The following is an 11,269-nucleotide window of genomic DNA, read 5'->3' on the forward strand; positions in this document are numbered from 1 at the left end:
CGTGACTGGCAGCGAGCAGCAGCAGCTCTGGGAGGGGACGGACAGACAGACAGACAGACAGACAGACAGACGGAGATGGGAAGGAAGGTCAACTAAGAGCCTGGAGAAACCAGAGAGAAGAGATGGAAGAGAGGCGATGCAGAGAAATGTGAGGGCTCGTACAGCAGGCGGAGGGAAGATCTCTCTACTGTCTATTGAATAAAGGCCCCCCTATAATAACTAATATGTAAAGAAGGATTATTGTAGCCTGGAAGGTGTTCTGTGCAAATGAATGCATCAGTTGTGAAAGCTGTCTGATGGCCTTCAGCAACATTTATCAACATCATGCAAACAAATTCTTTCCTGGACAAGAAGATGTTTTAAATTCTCTGGCTGTAAATCACTCAGTCTTCAGTGACACAAAGTAAAAAGTGAGATCAGGTGTCACACACACACACACACACACACACACACACACACACACACTGCTCCGATACATAACTGGAATTCTGTTGTTCTCCGCTGTCATCTCAAACATCCTTTTGTTTTTCAGCTCTCTTCCTCCTCCTCCTCCTCCTCCTCCTCCTCCTCTTCCTCCTCCTCTCTTCACTGGCAGACAGTGAGTCTCTATTATCACCCTCCTCTCTCTCTCTCTCTCTCTCTCTCTGTGCGTCACCGTAGACAGACAATGACAGCAATGCCATCAGCTGCCAAAACCAACAACCATAATTATAGCCCTCACAGCGAGCCGGGCCGTCCTCCTTGTCAGTCAGAGCCACAGTAAACCGTGACAGTGGCCGCAGAGGAACACCTGGGCAAATGTCTCAGAGGTGACGAAAGGCTAATGCGGTGGTGAAGTGTGGCGCCGCGCCACAAGCTCATCATGCACTCGTGGCCCTGTAATCTGGGGAAGGTGGAAGGAAATGAGTGACAGAATGACTTCCTGAAATGTTAGATCTGCAGTTACACAATCAGGAACGGAGTCGTCTCCTCTCACAGGGCCAGATGGGTGTGACGGTCTGAGCAGAAAGGATTCAGAGAGGATTGTTTTCACTGTTAATGTCTCTAAGACATTGGTGATGGAATTATTTTAAATACTTGAATAATAACAAATGTTCTCATCTGTGATTTTTGCACTTGTTTCCTCCAAGTCTCCATTAATCTCATAATGATAAAGCAACAAACATTGACAAAATGTTTTGCATATTTGTGCACTGATCTTCCGACCTGTCACTCATTCTCTTCTTTTTAATGAATTAACTCTTTCCAGGAACTGCTCACAGTACTTACAAAGGCATGTTTAGTATGTAAAGCTATTATGTAAACATGACAGCTTGTTTCCTCTTCTTTGACCAATTTGTCTTTTTTGTCACTAACTTGTGACATAATTGTTAAAAGACAGTTCAAAGCTGACTGATGGAAGTGTGTCTCTTGTTTTCTAGTTCAACATGACTGAGGCACATTATGTCCAACCCAGTCGCACTGACATTGTATGTATTGATTTGTGTACATAGACACGACATTTCACAGAGTCAAACTTTCTTTAACTCGTCAGTGCCTTCCTTTGTGTGAGGAAAGGAGGACAGCAAATGCGTTTTTGAAAGGCTAAACGGCAACAAAATATGGATTGAAGCAGAATTCACAAATCATGTTGTGAACTTTGGGAATGATTACATCTACCTTTTTTGCAATAAATCTTTGACTTTTGGACTTTACAACGCTCTGGAGTTATTAGAAATGTTTGTTGGAAGTCAATTGGCCAAAATGGGTTTTCTCAGGAGGGTGGCTGGCGTCTCCCTTAGAGATAGGATGAGAAGCTCAGTCATCCGTGAGGGACTCGGAGTAGAGCCGTTGCTCCTTTGCGTTGAAAGAAGCCAGCTGAGGTGGTTCAGGAATCCAGTAAGGATGCCCCCCCCCTGGTGTTCTAGTCACGACCAGCTGGGAGGAGGCCACAGGGAAGACCCAGGACTAGGTGGAGAGATTATATTTCCACACTGGCCTGGGAACGCCTCGGGATCCCCCAGTCAGAGCTGGTTAATGTGGCCCGGGAAAGGGAAGTTTGAGGTCCCCTGTTGGAGCTGTGGCCCCCGCGACCCGACCCCGGATAAGCGGTTGAAGATGAGTGATGAGTGAGTGGCCCTTACAATGGCACGTCGACCAGGGTTGCAGCATCAGTCACACTAAATTTCTGACATTGTCATAATTTTTCTGATGCAGGCTCTCATAACTTTGTAATGTCATTTGGGGGAAAACCCAGTTATTAATCTCTGAGCTTGAAGGATCAGTACCGAGAAGCCAGTTTCACAATCCCCCCTCTGCACACACAATATATTTCATGCTGCCTGCGAGGAAGCCAGAGAAGACGCTGCTTTAAAATCCCTCCTGAGTCTTTTGGACTCGCTTGCTCAGACACAACGCCAACTTTCCTTTCATTTGTCTCCTCCGTCCTGGCTCAAAGTATCACTCCTGCCTCTGGACCAGGTGTGTGTGTGTCACTGTAAATACTGTAAATCCCATCTTATTTAAACACAACATGCCTGATGATTAACAGTATCTGTGGTTGTACTTCACGGCAAAGCACATCTTAACACATAAATTGTGGTTTAAACAGCCTCCTCTGGTGAACCTGTCAGCTCACCACTCTACCGGGAAATGAATTAAGAACAGCTGATTCCTGCCAACGAGCCCAGGTGTTTGCCCCCCTGCAGTTCCCAGGAAAGACAGGTGAATTTGTGATTCAGGATTATGACGTAAGGGTGTTGATGTGGCTCTGGGGAAAGAACCGGTTCCCATTTTTGAACTCCAGTAATCCAACAGCTCCAGCACGCATTGGTGCTTCTTCATTTGATACCTGTTGCTTTAAATAAATCAAGTTTTCACCGCCTTAAGATACATTTTTAGAACAATAACCAATCTGCAAACTAAATAGTTTCCTCTACTAAGTACATACATAAACTAGAATGGCACTCGGAGAGCGCAGACCTCCGCCAAGCTGCCCGAGTACGATTGACCACCTCTCTGTGCAGCTGGCGCCATCATCCACGTGTATTCTTGTTTATGTTGAGATCAGCTGTACGTAGCGGAGCATCGTAAAACACTTCATTCAAACTGGACAGAAACAAAGTAAAACTCACCTAAACCGTCGTCGCTTCTCTTTCCAACAATCACCAAGTGTGTTCTGGTCGAACTTAACTCTAATTTCACAGAGTTTAATGTGAAAAAACGCAGAATCTATAGGTGTGCAATAAGTACGCCTTTCTTGATTTCTTTGTGTCATTTGTACGCCATATAGTCTGTACTGACTGCAATGTAAACGCATCTGCGTATAAATGCTACGATAAGAGTTAGTGATGTAGTATAAAAAGAGAGAAAGACCACACATTGAGGTAGACGGGTCCAACAATCACCGTACTTTTAACCAGGAGGCCGCTGTTGACCGCTGTTTTGTTTTGTAAGTTATGTTAATGACGTTTGAAATGTGACGTTTGTCACATGTTTCTGTAGTTGTGTTATGTGTTATGTGTTTCTATATTTTACTTAGTTTACATACTTTTTTTAAGCTCAACGATGACGTTTTCCCTTACCCTAACTAAGTGGTTACCTGAACCTAACTGTGGATGTTTGCGTAGCGTACAAACGACATGTGAAAAGGCTAAATGCGTTATCATGACACGTAATATCTGTGTAATTCCCGGTTGGAATATTTAATATGTACTCCTCTGTGGTACTGCTAGAAACAGTTCTTTAGTCTAAATTATTCAATAAATACTTTAAAGGTGCAGTGTGCAGGATCTGGCGCCATCTAACAGTGAGGTTGCAGATTGCAACCAACTGAAACTTTTCTTGTGTGCCAAGCGTGTTGGAGAACTACGGTGGCTGACCCGTAAACATGAAAACGTGAATGTCCATATCTAGAGCCAGTGTTTGGTTTGTCCGTTCTGGGCTACTGTAGAAACATGGCGGACTCCGTGAAGAGGACCTGCTCCCTATGTAGATATAAAGATAACAAAAACACAACGGTTCTTATTTTCAGATGATTATACACTAATGAAAACATACTTATTGATTTTATTATTAATATGCACACTGCTCCTTTAAAATACCCTTCAATTAGGCCACATTTAAATGAAAGACATACATGAACATGGAGAACATGATTCCTCCTGCGTCATGGGGCGTTCCAACATAAATCAGACGCATGTACATAAATCAAAGTTTCAGCTATAAACAACACTGTCATCATATTTCAGCTCACAGTGAAGGAAGAGTCTTTCTCTTTCTTCTGCCAAAGTTTTAAATTCCAGTTGAGTCACCCGAGCATCTGTTCCTCCGTCTGATTCATGCATTAATGATGAAGGTGGGAGAGCGGTTCAGCGCCTCGGTGGATGCCAGAGACCCGATGGTGGAGGAATGCGTCCCGGCCGAATCATGTCTCCTGACAGATGTCACCTCTTGACAAAAAGAAATCTGTCAGCGGTACGTTTTACCATCAGTCAGACGACACAGAAAGACATTCTGCTCTGCAGAGAGGAGACGTTTTTCCTTTTGTGTCTCAACGTGGACGTAATAACTCCTGCTGTGTCCATCAGCAGCTGGACTATTTCACTAATTACCAAGTTTATTTGTCTAAAGTCAAAATATCTCATAACATTTAATATAAGATACAATCTAACAAGTAGCATTTCAGCGAGATATATGTAGGGACTTGTTTTTGAGTATCCCGTTAAGTGAACAAATACTACTTTTGAACATTACAGGCTTATTAAGACACAAAACTCCCTAAAAGCAGTGAAATATAGTTCAAAATGAGTTTACAAGCTAATTTCAAGATCTCTTTTTTATCTCTAAAGGCCTAAATATTACATCTGATTTCAAGAAATCTTACCAAGCTAATTTTTACTTTTTCCACTGGCAGATTTTTTTTTACTTGTTACAAGTAAAAACACCTTTTATTTGTTTATTTGTTTATTTATTTGTTTGTTTGTTTGTTTATTTGTTTATTTGTTTGTTTGTTTGTTTATGTATTTATTTATTTTTTAAGTGTCTTTTTACAGTGTAGTTTCTCAAAGGTTTTCATTTAAAGGACCAGCGTTTAGGGGGATCTTTTGGCAGAAATGGAATATAATATTCATGACTATGTTTTCATTAGTGTATAATCACCTGAAACTAAGAATTGTTGTGTTCTCGTTAGCTTAGAATGAGTCCTTCATATCTACATAGGGAGCGGATCCTCTTCACGGAGTCAGCCATGTTACACCGTCATGTTTCTACAGAACGGCAGAACGCACACTCGAAAAAAAAATGTTGTCATATGGTGGCCGTCCAAAACGTATTACAAATGATCTTTAATATACCCATATAATTCAGCATCTCAGATATGTTTCTCCTGCATGTATTCTTACAGTATGAATGTGTCCTACTTCTAAAAGACTGGGGGGGTGTGTTTGGGTCTTTGGGTCTTGTGATAAGGTAAATCAGCCAACACTAACTTTGCCTTCCCTCCTTCACCCCTTCCTATCGCCCACCCAGGAAGGACGAGGCTCTCACGGCCTCGGTCCAACCGCGGGGCAGCTGACAGGTAAGAAAAACACACACACACACACACAAACACACTATCACACTTATACATGTTCTTTCTCACACACACGGTCAAAAGTGTCTCTCTTTCACACACACACTCCCACGTAGATCTGAGCCCTCTGTGCCGACCCCCACCTCGCCCTGAGAAATGTGCCATATCGATGCTGAGAAGCAGGTCAAGCATTCTGTAAGTGCAGCAAAGTGAGATAATTGCAACAGAGACTGCTCTCGGCTTACTATTAAAAACACCCCCGCCTCCCCGAAACCACCCAGGCTCCGCCCCCCCTTTAGACGCAACCCTTCTCAACATACAAAACAACCTGCTCTTCCAAAGGCGGCGGCCTCTGGTGTAAAAGGCCGAGCGGCGGTGGTGGTGCTGAGCTGATCATTTTGAGGATGGACGGGTCACGAGATGCTAAGCGACAGAGCGATACGTGAGCCCCGGCTAACGAGCTGCCCGATTGGTCTGATCTCTCGCTCTCTCCCGATCCTTCCCCTTGATGTGGATCCGTGTGATGTTCGGCGGGTTTTAGGTCACAGAGCCGGTCTTAAAAATGTACAGAATGACTGGCACCTCGTCCTCTAACCGCCACCGCCACCTCCGCCCTCTGACTATGCCTTTGAGGGGATGAAGAGTTGAGTGTGCAAGGAAGTGTGACCAAGCACATGTGAATGAATGTGAATGTACGGGAGGATGTGAGACAGGAGGGAGGGTGACTGAAGGTACAGAGGGTCCTTTGGGTTGTTTTTAATGAGGGCTTGTTGGAGCTACTGTGGCCTCTCTTTAGGTGGGATGTACGCTGCTGGCACCGGTTTGTTGTAGGGTTAACTCCACAGACTCGGATGTACACAATCCTGAAATAAATACTACCTGTGTGACAGACCATTTCACATTTAATTCCCACGTATGTAAATACGTTACACAGTTTATTGGGAACACAACTCTTCATGTGTATAAAGCCTCGGTTATACTTTACAAAAGGACATGAGCTGACGTGGAATTGTGACGAGGAAACGTTTGGATCTTTTATACTCCGTGTCGGTTCTCCTCGTGGCAAACCATCATTCTCAAAGCTCCTTAAAGTTCTGTATTTTCTACGCCGATCCGCATCAACGTAGTTACAAAAATTAGGATGTGCACGGACAGGCAAAAACCTACTGCACGAAACCCCTGAGAAGGGTCATGTCTGGTGGCGTGACGTCTGTTTGGCCACGCGGACACTCGCAACTCTCGCGGGTACAGCAAGCATAAATCATGCTTTAGTAAGGTCATATTTTGCCGCAGCCATCTTGACGCAGAAGGTTTGTGTGTGCTTAATGTTGTGAATCGTGGCGGTTAGGTTTGGACAACAAAACCACTTGGTTAGGGTTAGATAAAACGGCATGGTTTTATTTTTAAATAGGTACGCATGTTATGGAACTTAAGCTACAGACATAGCGTCATGTGACGTTACGTTGATGTTGATGACGTTGATGTTGATGACGTTGATGTTGATGACGTTGATGTTGATGACGTTGATGTCATGACGTCGTCAGTCAAAATAACTTGGTTTCACACGGGACACCAACGCCGGCCAAGACAGCGTGTATTTGGACAGACTACAGTAGGTTAAAGAGACCTCAAAAGGCCCCGAGCCTTATAAATCACTCAGGGCTGTATATTGGAAATCTGTAACCTCTGGATATAATGGGTCCATTTTGAGTGAACAAATATGAAACATCCCCCCACCCCCCTAATATCAACATCATTGTGCGTCACTTCACATTAAAAAAAGAGCAGTCCTGTGTGTGTTTGTGACAGCTGACCTGGATCTAATTATAACCTCCACTCTCAGGCAGACGTCCGCCAATCAACAACAAAACAGAGACGTAAAAAATGATGTAAAAATGTGTGAAACTATGTGTATGAAATTTAAGGAATTAGGCTGAATTATACAGCCAGATGTTACTCTGGTTTTTATCGGCTCTTCACTCTCAGATGTGCTTCTTCTTTGTGTGACGGCAGGTCTTTCTCTGACCAGACAAAGAGATCGGGGGAAACTACAAAGCAACCGTCATTTGCCGTCGCCCCTGCTCTCTTAATGCTGCGACCAAGTGGCCTGCAGGCGGGGCAACCACTTAAAGCCAGTCCATGAGTCTCCTGGGCCTCGCACGTCTCCTGACCTTTTCTTGTTTTTCTTCAACCTGAAAAGAGGGCAGAGGTTGTTACTGCACCATGCTCCCAAAGCTAGTGGGTCAGTGGGGCGTCTTCGGAGATTCAAAGGGAGATAAAAGGTTCCTTAAATGGAGAAAAACAAAATCCATGATGCTTCCTCGGAAGAAAATCTACGTGCTGACAATCGATTGGAGGAATCGGGTCCAAAATCAGCTTTATTCTTGTGTAATGTGTACCCAGCATTATGCAACAAAACTACTTAGTTGGTTTCGGAAAAGATCGCGGTTTGGGTTTAAATAACACGGGAAGTGGCGTAACTTAAGTGCGGAAGTTACGTAACAAATAAATCTACGCTGACTTCTTCTTTCACACAGGAAACCAGCAGCGGTCTGCTGGGTGAAAGCCTGGTGTTTTTTGACCCACCCATCCACCCGACCTCCTCCCTACACGGCGTTCTCTATACTTCTCGGTTCCTAATTAATTTTGTGCTGACCATAACAAAAAAAGTGTAATCCATGTCTATGTACACGAATCAATACATTAAATTTTGTGTGATTATTTCACAAACAGCTGTGCGACTGGGTTGTGCGACCTTCTGGAGGGAAACAAAGGAACAGGAGGGAGGTTGTGTGTTGTTTAATAAGACCTTTGAGGTCCACACAGATAGACGGCGTCCTATAGACATCATCCCCTGTCACCAGAGATCAGCCCCCGATAAGTGATTCAGGAAATAGCTGGATGATAACAATGAAGCGGACGGATGGTTGTACAATGTGAGACATCAGGAGGGAGCTAACGAGACCATGCCGCTTAATTAAGAGCATCGTTAAGTGACTTGATAAGGGTTATGGGCGGAGGGGGGTTATTGTTCGTACGGAAGCACGAGGGAAATCACCCGAGGATGGGAAGTGACCCACATTTGGGAAGATGGGGGGCGACCCCCCATTCCCCTAACCAGCACCCCCTCATCCCCCCCTGGGCGGCCTGCTGATTGGTTCATTACCCAGTAAACACGTCTACGACCCCCCACCCTGGTACACACGCACGCACACACACCCTGCCCCCCCTTCCAGTCGATCATCCGATGGCCAGATTCCTTCAGATTCATACATAACTCCACATTCGCTCCATCTGCTGGAATTCAGACGAGAAGATGGAGGGAATATTCTTTTGTTTGACAGAAAATTTAACAAAAACCTGTTGACAGACACGGAAAGAACAGATCTACAGTACTTTATCAATCTAAAGCAAGTTTTACAGGTTGTTTTCATTGATTAGATTCTTTTACACGAGCTGTGAATTAAAAAGAAAAACAGGTTCAAAGATGATTTTGTTCACAGAGGTGAAGTTAATTCATTCATTCATTCAGCCTTTAGAGATTTACGATGTCATCTAGTCAATTACAAAAACAAAGAAAACAACAATGAGATATACAAACTAGGTCAATCAATTAAATATATAATCGTGATTAATCACATGATTGTCCATAGTTAATCACAGTTAATCTTGCATACAAAAGTACCGGAAAACAGACAAACAAAATCAAGTATAAAAAGATAATCCCCATAATAATAATAATAATAATAATAATAATAATAATAATAATAATAAATAAGAATAATAAGAATAATAAGAATAAGAATAAGAATAATAAATAACAATAATAAATAAAAATATATATTATAATAATATAAAACTGACATTAAAACTAAAAAAAACAATAAAAGACAAGGTGTGCATGGCGCTTTAGAGTAAACAAATTCTATAGCAAATGATGAAAACAAACTTTACTACATCTCACAGCTGCTCACTTGTTATTTTCCTAATAAAGACAGAGGCTATGTCAGATCCATTAGTGGTGTTAAACCTCCCTGGGCCAGAGTGTTAACTGATCTGGGATGTGTTTCTGCCTCCTATTAGCACACAGGTGTATTTTTATACCTGCAAGCATTGGGACACCCCTCACCAAGGTGGTCTACTTTCACCTCAGATCAACGCCAGCAGCTGTATTCATTCGGACACTTATGCAGAGGTGGGAGTTGTTCTGTTAAATCACATGTACCTCAAGTTGTATCTTTGGGGCTGCATCCTGCCAACTCCAAAAGAACAGACCTCCCGTGATGCGCTGCACTTTCATCCCCCCATCCCTGCAGGGATTTGGGCTGAACGCTCTCTGAAGGTTAAAGTTTTGGTTCGTGTTGCATACTAGATGATTTTACCTTTACCATCTGATGTCTGTGCCTCTCTGCTCCCCATCGGCTGTCACTTCCTGTTACTGCTGCCTCGCTGGGTGGCTGTCCGTTGTCCTCCGGCGGCGGTGCTGCTGCTGCTGGAAGAGACGTGCTGCCATTAGGTGGAGCCTCGCTATTGGTTCAAAAGGAAACAAAAGAATATATCACAACATACAAGAGGATTGTGATACATAACAGAGATGATAAAACAGATAAGAACATACAAAAAGTAAAAACTAGGGCTGTCAATCCATTAAAATATTCAATCGTGATATTTTTCATCTGATCTAAATGTAACTTAAAGGGAGATTTGTCAAGTATTTAATCCTCTTATCAACATGGGAGTGGACAAATATGCTGCTTTATGCAAATGTATGTATGTATTTATTATTGGAAATCAATTAACAGCACAAAACAATGACAGATATTGTCCAGAAACCCTCACAGGTACTGCATTTAGAATAAAACAATATGCTCAAATCCTAACATGGCAAACTGCAGCCCAACAGGCAACAACAGCTGTCAGTGTGTCAGTGTGCTGACTTGACTATGACTTGCCCCAAACTGCATGTGATGATCATAAAGTGGGCATGTCTGTAAAGGGGAGACTCGTGGGTACCCATAGAACCCATTTACATTCACTGATCTGGAGGTCAGAGGTCAAGGGACCCCTTTGAAAATGGCCATGACAGTTTTTCCTCGTCAAAATTTAGCGTAAGTTTGGAGCGTTATTTAACCTCCTTCAAGCTACAAGCTATGTTGCGTTAATGCGTTATTATCGCGTTAACTTTGACAGCCCTAGTAAAAACACAACAGGTTAAAAACATGGTTAAATGATGCAAGCTCATACTGTTAATTCCACACCAGACACTTAAATGAGGCTTTCCTTGCATACGTAAGCATCTAATATCCATACACCATCACCTGCAAGCAGAGATCCAAAGACAAAGAGATGTCAAATTGGATATTTCCAACAAATGGAGATGTCATGTGATGCCAGAAAGATGCATATTTACCGTTTTTCAGGCTGTCTCACATAGTATCTGTCAAAAAAAAAAAACATAAAGTGAATATTTGCACATGTGAGGAGCTCTAGGGTATAATTTTCCATGTGGCCTTTGTGAACCCATCATCTCACAGAGCACCTGTGTAACTGCCTTAGTCTCTGTTGCCCCCAGGTGGCCACAGAAAAGAGCACACCGTTCAAAATAATGACATTATTAGCTGATTTTACTATCTCATTTCTATTTATGTTGCCATAACTGACATCAATATTTTCACTGAATGAAAACAACAGATTATGTCTTAGCTATATATATTATTA

The sequence above is a fragment of the Sebastes umbrosus genome, chromosome 13 (genome assembly GCF_015220745.1).
Source record: "Sebastes umbrosus isolate fSebUmb1 chromosome 13, fSebUmb1.pri, whole genome shotgun sequence".
Classification (NCBI taxonomy): domain Eukaryota; kingdom Metazoa; phylum Chordata; class Actinopteri; order Perciformes; family Sebastidae; genus Sebastes; species Sebastes umbrosus.